At 41.5% G+C, this 17,359-nt stretch overlaps 1 protein-coding gene across 2 annotated transcripts in view; it reads right to left on the bottom strand.

Annotated features, from left to right (window-relative positions):
• Positions 1 to 17,359, bottom strand: part of PFKFB4 (6-phosphofructo-2-kinase/fructose-2,6-biphosphatase 4) — an 89,429-nt gene that overhangs the window by 71,583 nt on the left and 487 nt on the right. The gene's annotated exons all lie outside the window — the stretch shown is intronic.

Genomic DNA, 17,359 nt, shown 5'->3' with positions numbered 1-17,359 from the left:
GATGCTACCCAGAGCAGTTAGCAAGAAGAAGCCAAACAGCATTGCATCAATAGTAAACGTTGTCCAATACTATCTTGCAGAGTTGCCCTAATTAAACAGAATTGGAATCAATGCAAATCTGTAACACATGTCCATGGACTTTCAACTCTCCCAAATGGCTTAGAAGGATCTGGTAATAAATTTGCAAACACTCCATAAAAAGCACCAAACAGCCACACTCTATATTCTGTTGCAGATCATCTACTAGAATCATTTAAACAGTCGGGTGTAGCCTGAAAGCCGGTGGCAATCAATCTAAAACAGCTAATCTAGACACTACAAATGGGTGACACATCTACACCAATTAGCTTGTGTGAAACTTAGGAGCAGTAGATCACTACTGAGCCATGAGGCTCATCTTTGGCCAGTTAGTCAGCTCTCAGCTTAATCTTTCTTACAATGTTTTAGGATAGAATGGAAGCCATGTATGTTATTTTTAGCTCCTTGAAAGAGTAGAAGGGTATAAATGAGGTGAGAGGTGAAAAGCGCCCCAGGGATCTGTCCTGGGACTGGTGCTTTTCACTCTGGTCATAAATGACCTGGAGACAGGGATAAGGAGTGAGGTGGCCAAGTTTGCAGATTATATGAAATTTTTCCTGATGATGAAGGCCAGAAGGGATTGTGAAGAGCTCCAGAAGGATCTCCCCAAACTGGGAGAATGGGTGGCAAAATGGCAAATGTGTTTCAATACAGTATTAGAAAATGTAAAGTAATGCACATTGGGACATTAATGTTGGGGCAAAAAAATCAAAACTGTATTTAGTAGCTGATGGGTTCTGAGCTGTCCATGATGGATCAGGAAAGAGATCTTGGTGTGCTGGTGGACAGCTCAATGAAAGTGTCAACCCAGTGTGCGGCAGCAGTAAAGAAGGCTAATTCCATGCTAGGTATCACTAAAAAGGGGACTGAAAATAAAACAGCCATCATTATAATGCTATTGCACAAAACAATGGTAAGGCTTCACCTCAAAAAAGACATTGTGGAACAGGGAAAAGTGCAGAAGAGGGTGACTAAAATGATGTCTTGCCTGGGGCACCTCCCTTATGAGGAAAGGCTACAGTGTTTGGAGCTCTTTAGTCTAGAGAAAAGGTGCCTGAGGGGGGACATGACTGAGACATATAAAATTATGCAAGGAACTGATAAAGTGGATAGATGGAAGCTCTTTTCCTTCTCATGCAATACCAGAACCAGGGGACATCCACTCAAACTGAGTGTTGCGAGAATGAGAACAGACAAAAGAAAATATTTCTTTACCCAGCGCATTGTTCATCTATAGAACTCCTTGCCACAGGATATGGTGATGCAAGCATCTGGCCTAAAGGCCTTGAAAAGGGGATTGGACAGATTCCTGGAGGAAAAGTCCATCGCAGGTTACAAACCATGATGGGGATGTATAATCTCCAGGCTTCGAAGGAAGGTGCCTCCAAATGCCAGATGCAGGGGAGGGGGATCAGGAGACAGGTCTCTAGTTGTCTCGTGTGCTCCCAGAGGCATCTGGTGGGGCCACTGTGAGATCCAGGAAGCTTGACTAGATGGGCCCTTGGCCTGATCCCGCAGGGCTCTTTTAATGTTTTTTATGTCATGTAATACTTTACAAAGCACACATGCACACGTCAGTCATTACATTTCTGATTAGTTCCATGAATTTATAAAAAAAATCTCTTTCAGAACTAGTACATTTTCCACAGAATAATTTAGCAAAGGGAATTTTCCACGCCACATGACTGGCTATAACAATGAACAAGGAACAGATGGAGATTAGAGAGAGAGAGAGAGCAGTGCTGCAAAACTAAAAAACAATTTTTTTTAAAGAGTCACAGCCTGGAAGTATATCTCTAAGGGATAAACAGATCTGCCAGACTCTTGTTCTATCTTATCTTCCAGGGTTAGAATGAGATAATATCTTAGTTCTGAACCAAGAGGAAGCAACAGGGGACACTTTTTAAAATCTTTTCTCTTTAAAGGATTGTGAACATTCTCATGATCTGAATTGGCCACCAAAGATTATTTCTCAACGCTTAGGAAAATGAGCTTTTGCACTGTAAGGTGTGTGGAGTATCCATTTTTCCCCATTCCATTTGCTAGTATTTATTAATTTCTAGTGAAGGCTCACACTAAGCCACATTAAGAAAGATGTACAGCAAACTTTACTTTATTTAGACTTATATCCCACCCCTCTAGACAAAATCTACTCAGGGCGGTTTACATGAGTGATAAAATATAATAGAATAACATACATAATAATACATAATAAGTAAAGCATCTGTCCAATTAAAGAATTGATCCAATTAAAAAGAGGAGAGTGAGGTATAGTTTTAATAACAAGAAAGGCATTCAGTGAAGGAGTAAAGAATCTTCTATTGATACTAATATTTTAAAATGTCAGAATAGAAATCAATTCAAATGGACAGTGGGACCACACTTGGAGGTTGTTCTATGGAACTGTGAACCCGCCACCATTATCTAGTTTGACCCTGCAACTCCCACATTGTGAAATAATAGACTTAACAGTACTGCAGTCAAGACTCTGCTTGTAGCCCGAGTTCAATCCAGGGATCAGGTAGCCTACTCAAGGTTGACTCAACCTTCCATCCTTCGGAGATCGGTAAATTATGCAGACTACACATTGCCCCCCCCACAAGTTGGATACTGAACTATATGAGGAAGGGGGGCAATGTGTAGCCTAAGTAATTAAATTGAAAACCTCCCAGAGAGAGCTTTAAGCACTATAGGCTGGTATATAAGCAACACACTTTGCTTTGAAGAGCCTCGTGGCACAGTGGTTAAACTGCTGTACTACAGCTAAAACTGTGCTCACGACCTGGGGTTCAATCCCAGGTAGCTGGCTCAAGGTTGACTCAGCCTTCTATCCTTCTGAGGTTGGTAAAATGAGTACCCAGCTCACTGGGGGGGGGGGCAATGTGTAGCATGCATAATTAACTTGTAAACTGCCCAGAGAGTGCTTGAAGTGCTATGGGGCGGTATATAAGCAGCACGCTTTGCTTTGCTTTAATATCTTTTTCACAATTCTTGTTTATAATACTTATTTTCAGTAGGATAGCACCTATCAGAAGCTATTGACTATTTTTTCTCATCCATCCTTAAGTGATGTCAGTTTTGATGCATATGTAGTGTAAAACATACTGGCTGCTAGGTTTTCATAACTTCCCACAGTTAATGAACAAGGTGCCAGGCAAACCTTATGTGGATGCCAGTTTGATTTCTGCCATTGTAATAGCAATAATTTCAGGTTCTTGAGATTTATACTTAGAACCCATAACCTACTGTATACTGTATTTGCAACTCTTCAAATAGGATGAACATTTTACTGGTAGATGGACAGGATCTCGACTTTCATACAGAAAATGAGAGAGTCATCTTAGTCTACAATCCTACATCCACTTTTCGTAGAATAAGGTTCACTGAATTCAAGAGGCTGGTCTAGTTAAATGAGTGCTAACTAGAGGAGACCAACTGAAATGACCAGGATTTGCCAAGTCAATACAGTACTAACATGAGTGCCACTGGTTCAATGGAGCTACTCTAACTGAACTTGGCCCAGGAGTCTCACTTCTAATTGTACTGTTTATGGCTCACAAGAAAGTTGCACACCAACTCAGTTATAACATCTAGATGACACAGCACGGCGCCCCAAGCCAAATATCTAGTGTATGACAACTGTGTTTGACTGCAGGATTGTTTGAAATTCAATTGACTGTATAGAAAATTATGCATCAAGCCGTCAAGAACAAAGGTCAGGTCATATCTGTGAAAATACAGCTCAAATATTTCTTCAGAATGCAAATACAGGAACTGCAATTCACTCCTCCTACAGATGCAGTAACAGACTAGATTCATTCTAGGCTAGATTTTTGTTTGCTGTTTTTCCATAAGTTGGCAATACATGATGCCTATTTGCTAAAATATTTCAGTAGTATGGTCCAATACATCTGACTGATGGAAAAAAGCACTGGCCTTAGAAGATTGGCAGTTTCTTATAATCATTTATTTATTTTATTTATTTATTTATTTGATTTATATCCCGCCCATCTGATAAATCTATACCACTCTGAGTTACTTTGCTATAAATGGTAAACAATTTGAACTTTTAGAGATGTTTGTTTGCACTTTCTCCTAGTTTAAGCAATGTTCATTGCCTGTTAAAATGTATTCAATCCAGTCTTAGTCATACTTATAGCACACCTACTAAAATCACCTATGAAATTCCTTGTAGATTAACTTAAGCCCTGTTGGTTCAATGGGTGTCCTCTAAGTATGACTAAGGCTGGATCCCACTCTCTATATAAATGAAACCAATAAGTCAAACTTTACTTAACATTTATATTTAGAGGATTTCACAGAAATTAAAATTTAGTAGTTCTCAAGGATGCATATATGCTATACAAAAGACAAGTCATATACCCTGCTCACTCAAATCTAATAGGGTCAAACATCCTGGAATCTCCCAGTAACTATGTGAAGTCTTCACAAAAGCAGGAAACCACATGTTTTAGGCAGCTACAAATGATATATAGGTTTCCAGTTTTCTAATTAACTGTTTTCCTAAACAAACATTCTAGTCAACCTAGAACATTTTGAACGTCCACCAAACCATCTGAATAGTTTGAAAACATGCACATCAGAACTTCAAACCACAGAGTTTAGCTCTTTTTCATCTTTGCAACTACACTCAACAAAGTCACCCATATTCTTGCAAACTACATCTTTAGTTTTCTCCTAGTTTGTTTAGGATGAAGAATACATCTATAACAGAAGAAAAAGAGTGTTATTCTGTTCCCATTACTCACAACAGTGATTTTAAAAGCACGGTTTTAAAAACTCATTCAATTTTAAAAGACCACCACCATATCCCCACCGCCAGAGAAATCAGTGATATACTTTTATTGCTGTCTTCCACAAACGAGGCACTTCATTGTAGCTCCTAGAACATTCACTCATTTGGTTAAATCTGACTACACTGGAAGCTTTGGAATATGGAAGAAAGGTCTTCAAAATGGACAAAGAGCAAGTCATTATCATTACAGTATTGGCTTCTTACTCATAATCTTCACTGTTTGTTCCTTCCCAAGTTAGGCCCAGTGTTAACTTTCCTCAATCCATTATTTAAAAGATATGGCTTGCCCTATTAGCATTTTCCTCCTCTCACATGGTAAAATTCTCCACTTCTATTTAAATTTCTCACTTCGCCGTGGCTACTTACTTACTTGATTTATATACTACCTATCTAACCTGGGTGATACTTCTAATTAGAGACAGCTGCACACAATTACTCAACACCACTATTTAAAAACCCTACCATGGTTAATATAAACCTCAGGATAGATGTATCCTTCCACCATGTTTGGTACTTAAAAAAACAAAATAGAGTTTATAACGTAGAACTAAAGACTGAGCATGAGAGAAAACTCAGTATCCCCAATCTCTGAGACACAGTTAAGATATTAAAGTCCACTCAGAGCCAAGTAAAGGCAGATATGAATTATTCACTTCACATTGAAATGAGCAGAGTAAAGACTGCAATACAATTTAGTTCCCTGTGAAACATAAAAACAAAAAGCTGTATTGGTTCTAAATTCGTGTCTGTTGTCCGTAATGGACTGCATAAAGAAAAATAATCTTGTAGGTTTTTCTCTTTTTTTGGCTATCTGGCTATGTTTTTGAGGTTTTTTTCTTTCTAATGTTTCGCTAGTCTCTGTGACCGGCATCTTCAGAGGACAGGAGTCAGAACTCTGTGCTCTGGTGCAATGAGTGTGACAGTTGAGTATTTATAGCTGTGGGATCAGCTTTTGGTCCTTTTCAGGAGATTGGGTGATTATGGTGATTAGCGTGTTTTTTGTTGTAGATGTATTGTTGTGATAGGGAGAGATGATCTGTCACTGTGATTGATAGGTGTCATTAGCTGGTCTTTTGTATGCCATGATCACTGGTCCTCATGACTGAGTAAAGTTTGTTGACCCTTTGCAGGTTGTATTTTTCAGTGTGGGAGCCAGACTTTGTTGAGTTTTAGACTGTCTCCTTTTTTTGTTGAATCTCTGCTGGTGTTTATGGAGTCTAACATAATGATCGCTGGTATTGTCCAGTACTTCTGTGTTTTGAAATAGAATTTCATGTCCAACTTTGAAACTGCACTGGAGCACAGATTTCTGACTCCTGTCCTCTGAAGATGCTGGCCACAGAGACTGGTGAAACATTAGGAAGAAAAATCTGAAGAACACAGCCAGACAGCCTGAAAAACCTACAACAGCCATCGGATCCCGGCCATGAAAGCCTTTGAGAATACAAAGAAAAATAAATTGAAATTTAACCAAGACAGAACAGAGATCTGTCTGATCTGTCCTTTGGTCAGGCAAAGGACAAATCAGGGCAGAGCAATTTGGACTGTGCTGGATGGGGTTGAAGTGGCATATTCATGGTCTAGATTCCCATGTGTTTGCTCTGTCCAAGAAACAAGTGAAACAGCTGCACTCATTCCCAGGGACATCTGATACATACCTTAGTTACTTCTAGTTTGGGTTCTTATAATGCAGCCTCCCTCCTTTAAAAAAATGTTCAGAAACATCAACTGGCCAAAAGTCCTACAGCCAGACTATTGACCTGCACTAGTTACAGGGAGCATGTAATTCCCCAGTTACAGCAGCTCTAGGGCAAAACAGTAACTAGCAGTTTTGATGTCTCAGGCATGCAACATTGCCTCCCACTTACTTCCCTTAGCCACTGCCGCCTCCTCTCTCTTGGGAGGTATGGGGTTGCTCCACAATGCTGCTGCTGCTGCATAATCTTCTCCTTCTTGGCCACAGGATGGAGAGCACAGTTGCATAAGTCCTTTCTGTTGTCTGGTAGGTCACAGGAAGGTCATTGTGTCTTCATTTCTTTCTTTCTTTCTTTCTTTCTTTTTGAGAGTGGGGGAGATGTCATGTGAAACAATGTTGAAGGGCAGCATTCTGCTTCCTGTCTGAATCAGTAGGAGAGTTTGGGACACCCTTGTGGAACACCTGTCTGAAATTGAATAGTGCTAGCAGACGTGATACACTCCACTCACTTCATCTCTAAATGTGGGAATATCTAAATTGTGGTACCCTGGGACAATGCCCCAGTTGCCCTGCCCTAGTTGCAGTTCTCCCCCATTAGCTACTCATCCATTTCCAGGCAAAAGTCAAAATGCTGTTTATGATAATGGCCTACATGACTTGGATCCAGGCTATCTGAAATTCTCTATATCTGAAATTCTGTATTCACATGCCTCCCTGGGCTTTGTAACCTGTAGGAGGGACATGTCTGTCTACATTACTATTTTCAGAGGCACATCTGGTAATATTAAAAGGTGCCGCATTTGTCAGGTATTTATATTACCTGTAGAACTGTTAATCCAGTTTGTATATGACTGTAAGTGTTTGTAAGGATGAAAACAGTAAGAAAAGTCTGTAGATTTAATGATACAGCTGTGATAGGAACACGCTAGTAGGCTAAATAAGAACAGCTGTGGAAACAAAATGCAGAAGAAGCAACCTGCTGAAGCTAATCACCCATTGGCTGAAGGGTGAGATAAGGCCAACAGCTCCAGCATGCTCAATCTTGTGGGTCGACAGGAGAAGGAGGAGGAGGAGGCGGAAACACTGCTGGATGGATTTATGGCATTGGATTGACCACAAACTCTGATTTATTAGCTTGGTAAAATGGACTGACTAATTGATACCCTGTGAATTACCTAGGACTGTACTAAATGGACTATGCTGTATGTGTATGCTGCAAAACTTAATTCAATATAAGTTTGATATTGCAAAGCTGTTCGTCTGCTTCATATCTTCTGTGTGCTAGAGTATGACAGCCTCTGAAAATAGTTTAGAATGTGCAAGCTTCAGTTCACTTCAAAAGCAACAGACAGAAATGTCAACACCTCTGGCTCAATTAAAGATCTGCAGATCATATCTCACTTGCCTTAGAAAAACTCTACTTCACCCAATGTAAAAAGGGGCTGGTTTTTACCTTTAAAGCTGCAAGCAGCTTTGGATCCAACTACCTGAAAGAATATCTACACCTACATCAAACTACCGACAAAGGCAGTTAATTAGTCAATGCCGTTTTCTCAATACACTCACCCATACAAAAACCACAGTTTGCTACAACGTAAGACATTTTCAGTAGTTGAACCATAGCTATGGAAAGTCCTCATCGGAAAGTTATTATTTTTACATTTTTTTTAAAAAAAACTACCTTAAGTATAGTATTTTACACTCTGATATTTGATTTTCCTTTTACCTGCTGGTTTTATGTGGATATCTGTTGTGTTTATGAACAGTCTTCACCTCACTGATAAAAAGCAGTTATGCACGTGATTTAGACCAATCATACCCAATTTTGAGAAACCCAGGTGTTCTTAGACTGCAGCTTCTAGAAACCACAGCTAGCACAGCCAGTGGTGAAGGCTTCTGGGAGTTGCAGTCCAAGGTTGGGGATCTCTAATTTATTCAAATGAATTATGAAGGCAATGTCACCTCCAAGGGGACAAGACAGACAATGGTGTAGATCTTGACTACTTATTTAAAAATCTCACTTTCCATGGCCTTGAAAGAACACATTCACTCCTCCTGCATTTACAAACACTGAACTTTTTAGCAATACAAAACTTTATCCAGAATAGAGGGAGAAATGATAATACTACTGTAAACCTACTAGACTTCAGTTGACTCCACTAACTTCCAATTTATTCTCCCCTCCTTTCTTTTTTTCCTTTTCATTTCAAAAGTCTGCATTACATATACACCAGACCCTATACACCAGACCATCTGGCTGGATAGTTCAGTGAGTTAGCTATCTGGGAGTTTGATTCCCCACTGTGCCTCCCAGAGAAAAGAGACAGCTTCTGCAGCCTTGCGCAAGCAGAATAATCCCAGAATCTCCCCAAAAAGAAGACAATGATAAACTACTTCTGAGTACTCTGAGTATCTAGAAAGGGTCACTAGACTCACCATAAGTCAGAACTGAGTTGACAGCACACACAATATACCAGATCACACCCAGAGAAGATTGGTTGGAACTCTGCCCACACACCAGATCCTTCTTTGCTTATCATCATCATCAACAACAAAAACACACCCCTGTCATCTCTAAAACCATTCCTGAATGTCAGTGGATCCTCTTGAATACAATGCAGTAGGGTAGAAGGGACTGGTGCAGGACATGAATCGCAGTGAATTTTGGTGAGACTCTCACATAAGAAGGAATTCTTTTCCACTCACATGTGACATGTCTAGATCTCAGCCTTATGTTAACAGAAACTGATCATACAGTGAACAAATCTATATATGAACAGCAATTGAAGTATATCCAAGTGTTCCCAAGAACATTTTATTTCAACTTTCTTAGAAGTAAATAAACAAAAGTCTTAATAACTTTTTTTAAAATTAAATAATTCATTAAATAATCTGAAAATTTCACAAGAGTTTTAAAGAAATTACGAATTGTACTTGCCCATGGAAACTCCGAAACAATCCTGTTGCTTAGTGCAGCAAGTCACAAATGGAGCAGATCCACTGAATCAGTGGTGATTTAGTAAGTCAACTGCTCCGTAAGTTCAATTGATGGATGCACTCTAAGGTAAGACATCTAACATCCAGGCTTTGATTCTGAATGAACCTGTTGATGTGGCTTGCATTACAGAGACTTGGCTGGATGAATCTGGGGAAGTTGTTCTTTCTCAGCTTTTCCTATCTAAGTTCTCTGTGCAGCAACAAGCCAGACCTGTTGCTGCACAGAGCAGCAGACAGCAGAGGGTCAGGGAGAAGGCGCTGCAACAGGCTGTCAAAATTCTAACCCCTCATCAAGTGCCCTGGACCAAAGACTGCTGGTTTTCAGTGTGTATAGTTAGGACTGGGCACCTAGGACAGAATAAGGATTATGTTGGTGTACTGCCCACTCCACTGCACAACAGTTTCCCTTCCTGAGCTGACTGAGACAATTTTGGGCGTGTTGCTGGAGTTGCTTTAACTTGTGCTGGAAAACCTCGACATTCATGCTGAGGCCAGTTTATCAGGAGTGACTCAGGACTTCATGTCTACCATGACAACCACGGGGCTGTCCCAAATGTTATTTAGCCCCACTCATGTTGCATGGCACACTCTCAACTTGGCTTTCTGTACTGGGCAGAATGGTGACGGAACGCTCAGTAGTCCCATTGTCATGGACAGACCACTACGTGGCAAGGTTTAGGCTTACTGGAACTCTCTGCCTCTGTAATGGGAGGGGGCAGACCTTGGTGAGTTTTCTGCTGTCTTGGCAGGTGTTCCTGTTGAGGCCCTGGGAAAATGGCAAGGGCTATTGGCCGTGTTCTGAAGAACAACCTTCAGAACATGGCCAAAGAGCCCGAAAAACCCACAACAACCAGCTATTGACATGACTTGAGGACTTCTAAGTGTCCCCTCACATGGAGTGCAGACATGGAACTAACCACGTGGTTTACTAGGAAGCTGGGTGATGGTGGTGATGAAGTAATTGGGATGAAGACTAAGAGCAATGATGGCAAAGAACTCAGAGTGGATCCAATCAAGCATGGGCTAGAGCTCACTGATAAACCTAATTCATGCCAATAGAGAAAAAAATCTTTTATACTGCAGTGTCTGCAGAGAACCATCTAGCGGAGCTCTTTCATGTGGTCAAGGGCTTTTTGTACAGATGCCCACAAGAAGAAGATGCTTACAGCCCACTGTGAAAAATGTTGCATGGCACTTTGCAGACAATGTCTTTTGGACCCACTCTAACTTGACACAGGTCCTGCTGATGTAACTCTGGCCCCTGGTTGTCCTTTAAGAATACACTTAATCCTTAGAATCCCTATTCTGTCCTAGTTGCCCAGTACTTGTGTTGTCTGAGGATGTGCCCAGGATCTTTGCAAATGTGAAGGCCATCACATGTGGGCTGGACCTTGCCCTCCCTGGCTACTAAAAGCAGGACTGACTGAGTGGGGTAAGGGAGCGGTGTATGCAACCTTGCAGCAAGGCACTGCGCCAGAATGTCTAAAGAAGGAAATAGTAAGACTTTTCTTTTAAAAGCCCTCCTTCTATCCCACTGTACGAGATAATTATTGGCCAGCCTCCAGCATTCCATTTCTGGGCAGGAGTTCCAGGTTTTCCTGGATGAAGCAGATTGTGACGATCCATTTCAACAGGACTTCAACTAATGAGGTATACACAGAATAATCAGGAGTTTGATTTGTATGGGGTTTTTAATGATCTAGTTTGCTCTAATCCTTGTTATTTAATTTTAGTTAGTTTAATCTGGAGCAGTTTTTTAAATTTTATTTTTATGTTTTATTGTGTTGTGAACTTCCCAGAGTGACCACTGGTCAGAGGGGCAGTATGAAAATCTTCCAAATAAAACTATCTTCATTAAAAAGAAGACTGGATAAAAGGAAAAATTCTACACTAGCCTCCTCCTGATGCATTTTTCCACACAAAGAAGTGTTTTCTCTCCTCCACTCAACCGACAGGAGAGCACTGCCTCCTCTGAAATGGTTCAGCCCAGACTCCATGACAACTAGCCCAAGTCCCATGGATTTTGTTGGGAAAGGTTACATATGTACTTAAAACTTCATTTTTAACTTATTTTTTCCAAGTTAAGCCAATGGTGATAAATAACTGTATTGATGTTGAATAGAGCAATGATTTTGTCAATCCGATTTCTCTCTCTCTCTCTCTCTCTCTCTCTCTCTCTCTCTCTCTCTCTCTCTCTCTCTCTCTCTCTCTCTCTCTCACACACACACACACACACACACACACACACACACACACACACACACACACACACACACACACACACACACACACACACACACACACGTGAAATCAGCCACACGTGAAATCAGCTTGACAAAACCAAAATATATTGCTGTAAAATAAGGGCAGGCGAAGTGCAGATTTCAAGATATTGTCTGACTGTAAGTCTTGGCAGCCCTAGCCATCAGAGTCAATAGTGAAGAACACTGGGAGTTGTAGTCCAACATCTAGAAGACAGTACTTTGCCCACATGTGTTATAAAAGACATGACATCCAATACTGATGAACTAACAGGAAACATGAAAGAATTACGGGTGGAAAGATAAATATTTAAGTCAGAGACAGAATTGACGTTTCAAAATTAACATTATTTAAGAAATGTAAAACTACTCCCAAGGAATTCTACTTTTGAAACTGAAAAAGGTCACGAACCCTTTTAAAGTCATAGGAGCAGGCGTGTTTATCTGAACAACGGGACAGGCCTATTTTTAAATGACAAGATTTCTGTAAACTATGGAATAATATTAGCCTTAATGTCTGATATACTTCATTGGAGTGCTGGCTGTGATTTAAAGGCTACATCCAAGCTTTAGTCCCGGTTATTTTTTTAAAAAAGCCACTAAATTGTATAGTAAGGGTATGCTCTTTCATATTTTTGGACTACAAAAATTCTCCAGAATTCTTACAAATACTGCTCAGAAATGCAAGACTATAAACGTATCTCCACTGCTGCCTTCCCTAGCCCCTATTTAATTTCAAATATAAGAAAATTGCTGCAATGCTACATGGGATCCATAGTCCCTCAGAAAGTGCCCTCTATAGTGTGTAATGGGCAGCAAGATTAAAACTCCCAGAGTTCTCCATGTCCAGGAGAGCAATTCCCACTGGTTGATCACATAACAGTGATCAGTGATTTTGGGTGCAATCCAAAAGTACAAAAAATCACACCCATATTAACTAGAAATGTTTTGTCGATACTTCTGTAGGTCCCAGAGATTCAATGAGAGTACTCTAGCTCAGACTAAAAATTGGATTAAGCTCATAATATTATACATTGCTTCATGTTCTCTTTAATTGATTATAATTACTTCTATGATACATGTTTTGAGGATACTTCCGTGTGTAAACAAAGCTATACATTTAGATTTAGTTTATATTTGACATTGACAGTACCATAATTGAATTTGGTCATCTTATTAAGCAATTATAATCACACAGACCCAGGAAAGTACCATTCAAAATGAGCACATTTAAGTATGGAACAATCTGTCAAGCAGTATGCTAAAGGAAGAGTGATCACTGATAATCTTTTCAGAGTGTGGCACTTTACATTCAACTGCTACATACTGCTTTGAGCACAACAAACATATCCCTCTGGTCACTTCATCAGGAGTCACTTGATACTAACTACAAAACCGGCATCTAAGATGCATTAATCAAGTTACAAATAGGTAGTATTGGTTGTCTAGGTGTAGCTATCTCTATATAGACAGAGAGGTATCTCACTACTACCAACAATAGTATAGGATGAATTTGCTGTGCAGCAGCTTCTGCACAGCATACTGAAAAAAGGGTGGGATGGCTGTTTCCTGGCTGCACAACTGTGTATTTGTCTGTTTGTCTGAAAGACTGGCCAAAACAGGGAGAGAATGTGCCACATCTAGTATCAGTTGCCTAAATGAGAGATTATCCTTAACAGTAATCCTGTTATACCCATATGCAATATCCAAAGCATTTAAGAGTAACTTGAAAAACAGTGGCTCCCAAAAAAAAATGAAAATCGTGTGACACATAGATGCATGAATGTTGTTTGCAGGGTTTCCAGATGACACATGCAACACATGGAAATCCCTCAAATAAATATTTTAATATGATTATTCTAGAGAGTTGAGGACTACAGTATATTTCTTTGTGTTCATAGTATTCTCATATTGGGGCCCTTCATTTAATCTGGCTGCTATAATTTTAGTCCTCTAATCTACACAACGTGTTTGCAAAATTTATCAAAAACATACTATGACTAGTGTATGTGTGCGCCGGCACTAAGGAAAGAGGAAGTGAAGATGATTTTGCAACTAGCCTCAGGAGGTGTGATCAGCACACATTATATGGTTTGAGTGGACCAGGGTGAAGTGCTCCCATTCCATCTTGGGCCTTTTATCTGTTGCTTTGGTACCTGACTTGGGTCATGTCTTCAAAAAGTAAATCTTCAGACAACCTGTGTAAGCATTACAAAGGTCTTAATTGTGATGACAAGAGGGGTGGGGAACATGTGGCCCTCCAGACTTTGCCGGACTAGAGTTCCCATCATTTCTGATCATTAGCTTTACTGCTGAGCCTGGTAGCAACTTTGGAAAGCCACAAATTGCTTACCCCTAAATTACAAGATCAAGAATAAGCCATGGAATCATGAAACCATAAGTTTGTGCCCCTGCAAACATAGAACCCATCCCTTTCCTGCAGTGAAGTCTACATAGATCAGTGAGTTGATGTGCCTGGAAGGGTGAAGAGTTTGAACACCACCCCATGTTCAGCTGGTACAGGGACCAACTAAGAGTGTGTGCATGCTCAAGTTACATGCCCTGTCTCCTGCATGGTCTTGGCAAAACTGCACAGCCATCATCAACCACACAGGTGTTATGCAGGCACAGTGCTCACCTCCCCTGCACATTCACCCATTCCTCAAGCAACACATGCTTCCCTCCCCACCTCCCCGATGTGACTCCCCATTCATCTTTTTCTGCCTTCTCCCTCAGCTGACCACTCAGACGAGGAGGCAGGGCAGGATGACCGAGAAGGTGGAAGACAGAACAGCGGGCTGCAAAAGGTGAGTGGCCAGTCACATGGCCAGAGGGGCCGGGAGGGAAGGGCATATTTCCCAAGGAGTGTGCGAGTTTGCAGGGGAGGCAGATGCTGTGCCCACACAACACCTGTGAGGGCACGGTGACAACTCACCCTGGACAGAGATGACCTAATTCATGCCCATCTCTAGTTGCAACTTGAAAAAGGTTGGGAATCACTGGACTAAACCATCCCTAATCCATCATGTGTCCCACTTATATGCAGAGTCAAGTGTGCCTACACTTTCTGACATCCATGTGCTTAGATACAGCAAACTCTCTATGAGATCAAGCCAAGATGGTTCTGTCCTGATACGTATGCTGGCAGACAAAACAAATTGGCTATGTAAGTCCATTTAACATGTTATAATATAGTTCATGGGTAAGTTACTGCAACACCCACCAGATTTTTTAACTACTGATTGTTGCACATACTTGCTAGGCTAATGGGGTTTGTTATCATAAAAAATTGTAATGAGGATAGATAGCCTATTGCCAATACAGAGGGCCCTATCAGTGAAATGCCACAGTTGAAAACCAGTGTTACATTTTCACATTACATCTTCACTCACCCTTGTTTCTTCTCAAATTTTAACCCGCAGACCATTTTTTCTCCAGCTGAAGTGAAGAACTACAGGACATGGTTGTTCGAAGCATACATCCATCTTGGCTACGAGCTGCATCCTACTTCTCCATAATTACATAGCAACTGAATCTAAAGCACATGTTAAACTAATTAAGGTCTCTCAGTGAAATCTACAGCCTTAACCCAGTGTTGATTAGTGCCTTCTGGCAAAACAATTTTTTTAAGAAAACTATATAATGATCACTTTAATAACCTGACATGAATAACATGATGGGTGATACCTATTCTGTTGTAACTATGTCATGGTGTTATGATTTGTACCATGAGAACTCCTTTCCCTTCTTATATGCTAACAGGTGATAGGAGTGAAGGAAGGAAGCCACTCCATAAACTATGTGTCACGCAGTAAAGAGAAACATTCCAAATGACAATTTTGTGCACATGTTAATCATTTCACACCACCAGTGAGTGGTTTCCATATAATACCAAGCCATTTATGTGCATACAGCATCAGGAAAACTTTACAACTTACACAACATCTGTTCCTGCACAGAAATGTATGTGTACATCAAAATTCAACGAGACCACTGGCTGGCTCCTATTAAGAAACATTTGCCTGGCAGCTACTTCTGCTCCCTTCTTAACACTTAATTTCTAAATCTGAAATCCCACCCCTGGTCACTTGTAAGCCATCCTACTAAGCATGGAACCAGATGAGACTGTTTATAACTTAGGCTGGTTTTGGCCTGCAGATATCAGAGATGAGTAAAGGGAGGCGTAGCAAATCTATTTGTTTTTTCTTCCAAGCATATCCTTAGAGTGCTAGAAGCTCAGTTTGAAAAGCAAAACACTTCTTGCTACTCAGTAACAGGATTTCACAATTTCAAGTGTTGTCTGTTTCCTCAAAGCACTGGGAACTGGCCTCGGTCAGATACACTGCTCATAAAGTGATTTACTCATTCAACCCAGTGACACTACTTTCTGCTATGAATTCGCTCACACTATTGAATAATAGCAGAGATGCCAGAAAAAGTGGAAGCTCACCCAAAACAATGTCATTCAAGAGAAAAACAGTAATTGGGTAACCAGGAGTCATTAAAAACCGCATCTATCATCCCCTTAAAAGGAGAGAGGTGGCGAATTAAAGCCTATCTTCCCTAATGCTCTGCCCATCCAAAAGCCTGGTTTCCTTCCAACCTCTGCCAACATCTCCGTAAAGGGCATGTACAGGCCTTAAACAGGGCTCAGACTGTAAACCAGCCACCTCACTCCTGAAGTGTGCTGCAAATGGAACATCTATTTATAGGTTACTTAGCAGCAACTCTCCTGCTTCAAAAGCACTCGCAGCATTTTGACACCAAAATATGAAGAGCCTGCCTTAAGCATGTGCAGAGTGCATCTTCCTAACCACCAGGTAGCCACAGAAAGCTGAAGACGAGGTATATCTGAAGATCTGTCTCCCAACTAGGCTGGAAGCCCTGCACCTCACATCCTCAGCAGCAAGGACAACAACAACAACAACCCCCCCCCCGCCGCCACATTACCGCAGAATGACCCCGTCTCTGGAGGTCAGGGGCAAGTCCTGGCAGCAGCGGCGGGGCCACAACAGCAACCCAGCCAAGCCCGCCCGGGCAGCGCACGGTAAACACCCAAGGAAAGGAGAGGGGCCAAGAGCAATAAGAGCGGCAAGCGGAGCGGGGAGGACGGCAGGAAGCTCAGCACGTCTCAAAAGCAGAGCGGATTGCCGCCCTGGGATGCCGACTGCTGAAGGGCTTCAAGGCCGGCGGAGAAGGCAGAGCTGCCTTGCCGCCACAGCGGGAAAGGGGAGCCTCTCCTTCTGGGCGAAGCGAAGAGACCAGCCAGGAGGGTCGGTTTCGCCCTAGGAAAGAGGGGGGAACCCTCAGACGGGGGGGGGAGGAAGAGGGCTGCTGCTTCTTGCGCAGGGTTAAAAAGGCAGCCAAGGAACAAGTCCCCCCTCTCTCTCACACTCACTCACTCACACACAAACACACACACACACACACGTGTCTAGGGAAGCAGCGCGGCTCCTCTCCGCCGAGAGGTAAGGCGCATTCCCTGTCAGCGGGAAGGCAAAGGGCAAGGAA

The sequence above is a fragment of the Pogona vitticeps genome, chromosome 2 (assembly GCF_051106095.1).
Source record: "Pogona vitticeps strain Pit_001003342236 chromosome 2, PviZW2.1, whole genome shotgun sequence".
Classification (NCBI taxonomy): Eukaryota; Metazoa; Chordata; class Lepidosauria; order Squamata; family Agamidae; genus Pogona; species Pogona vitticeps.
This window is presented reverse-complemented; position numbering and strand designations above follow the sequence as displayed.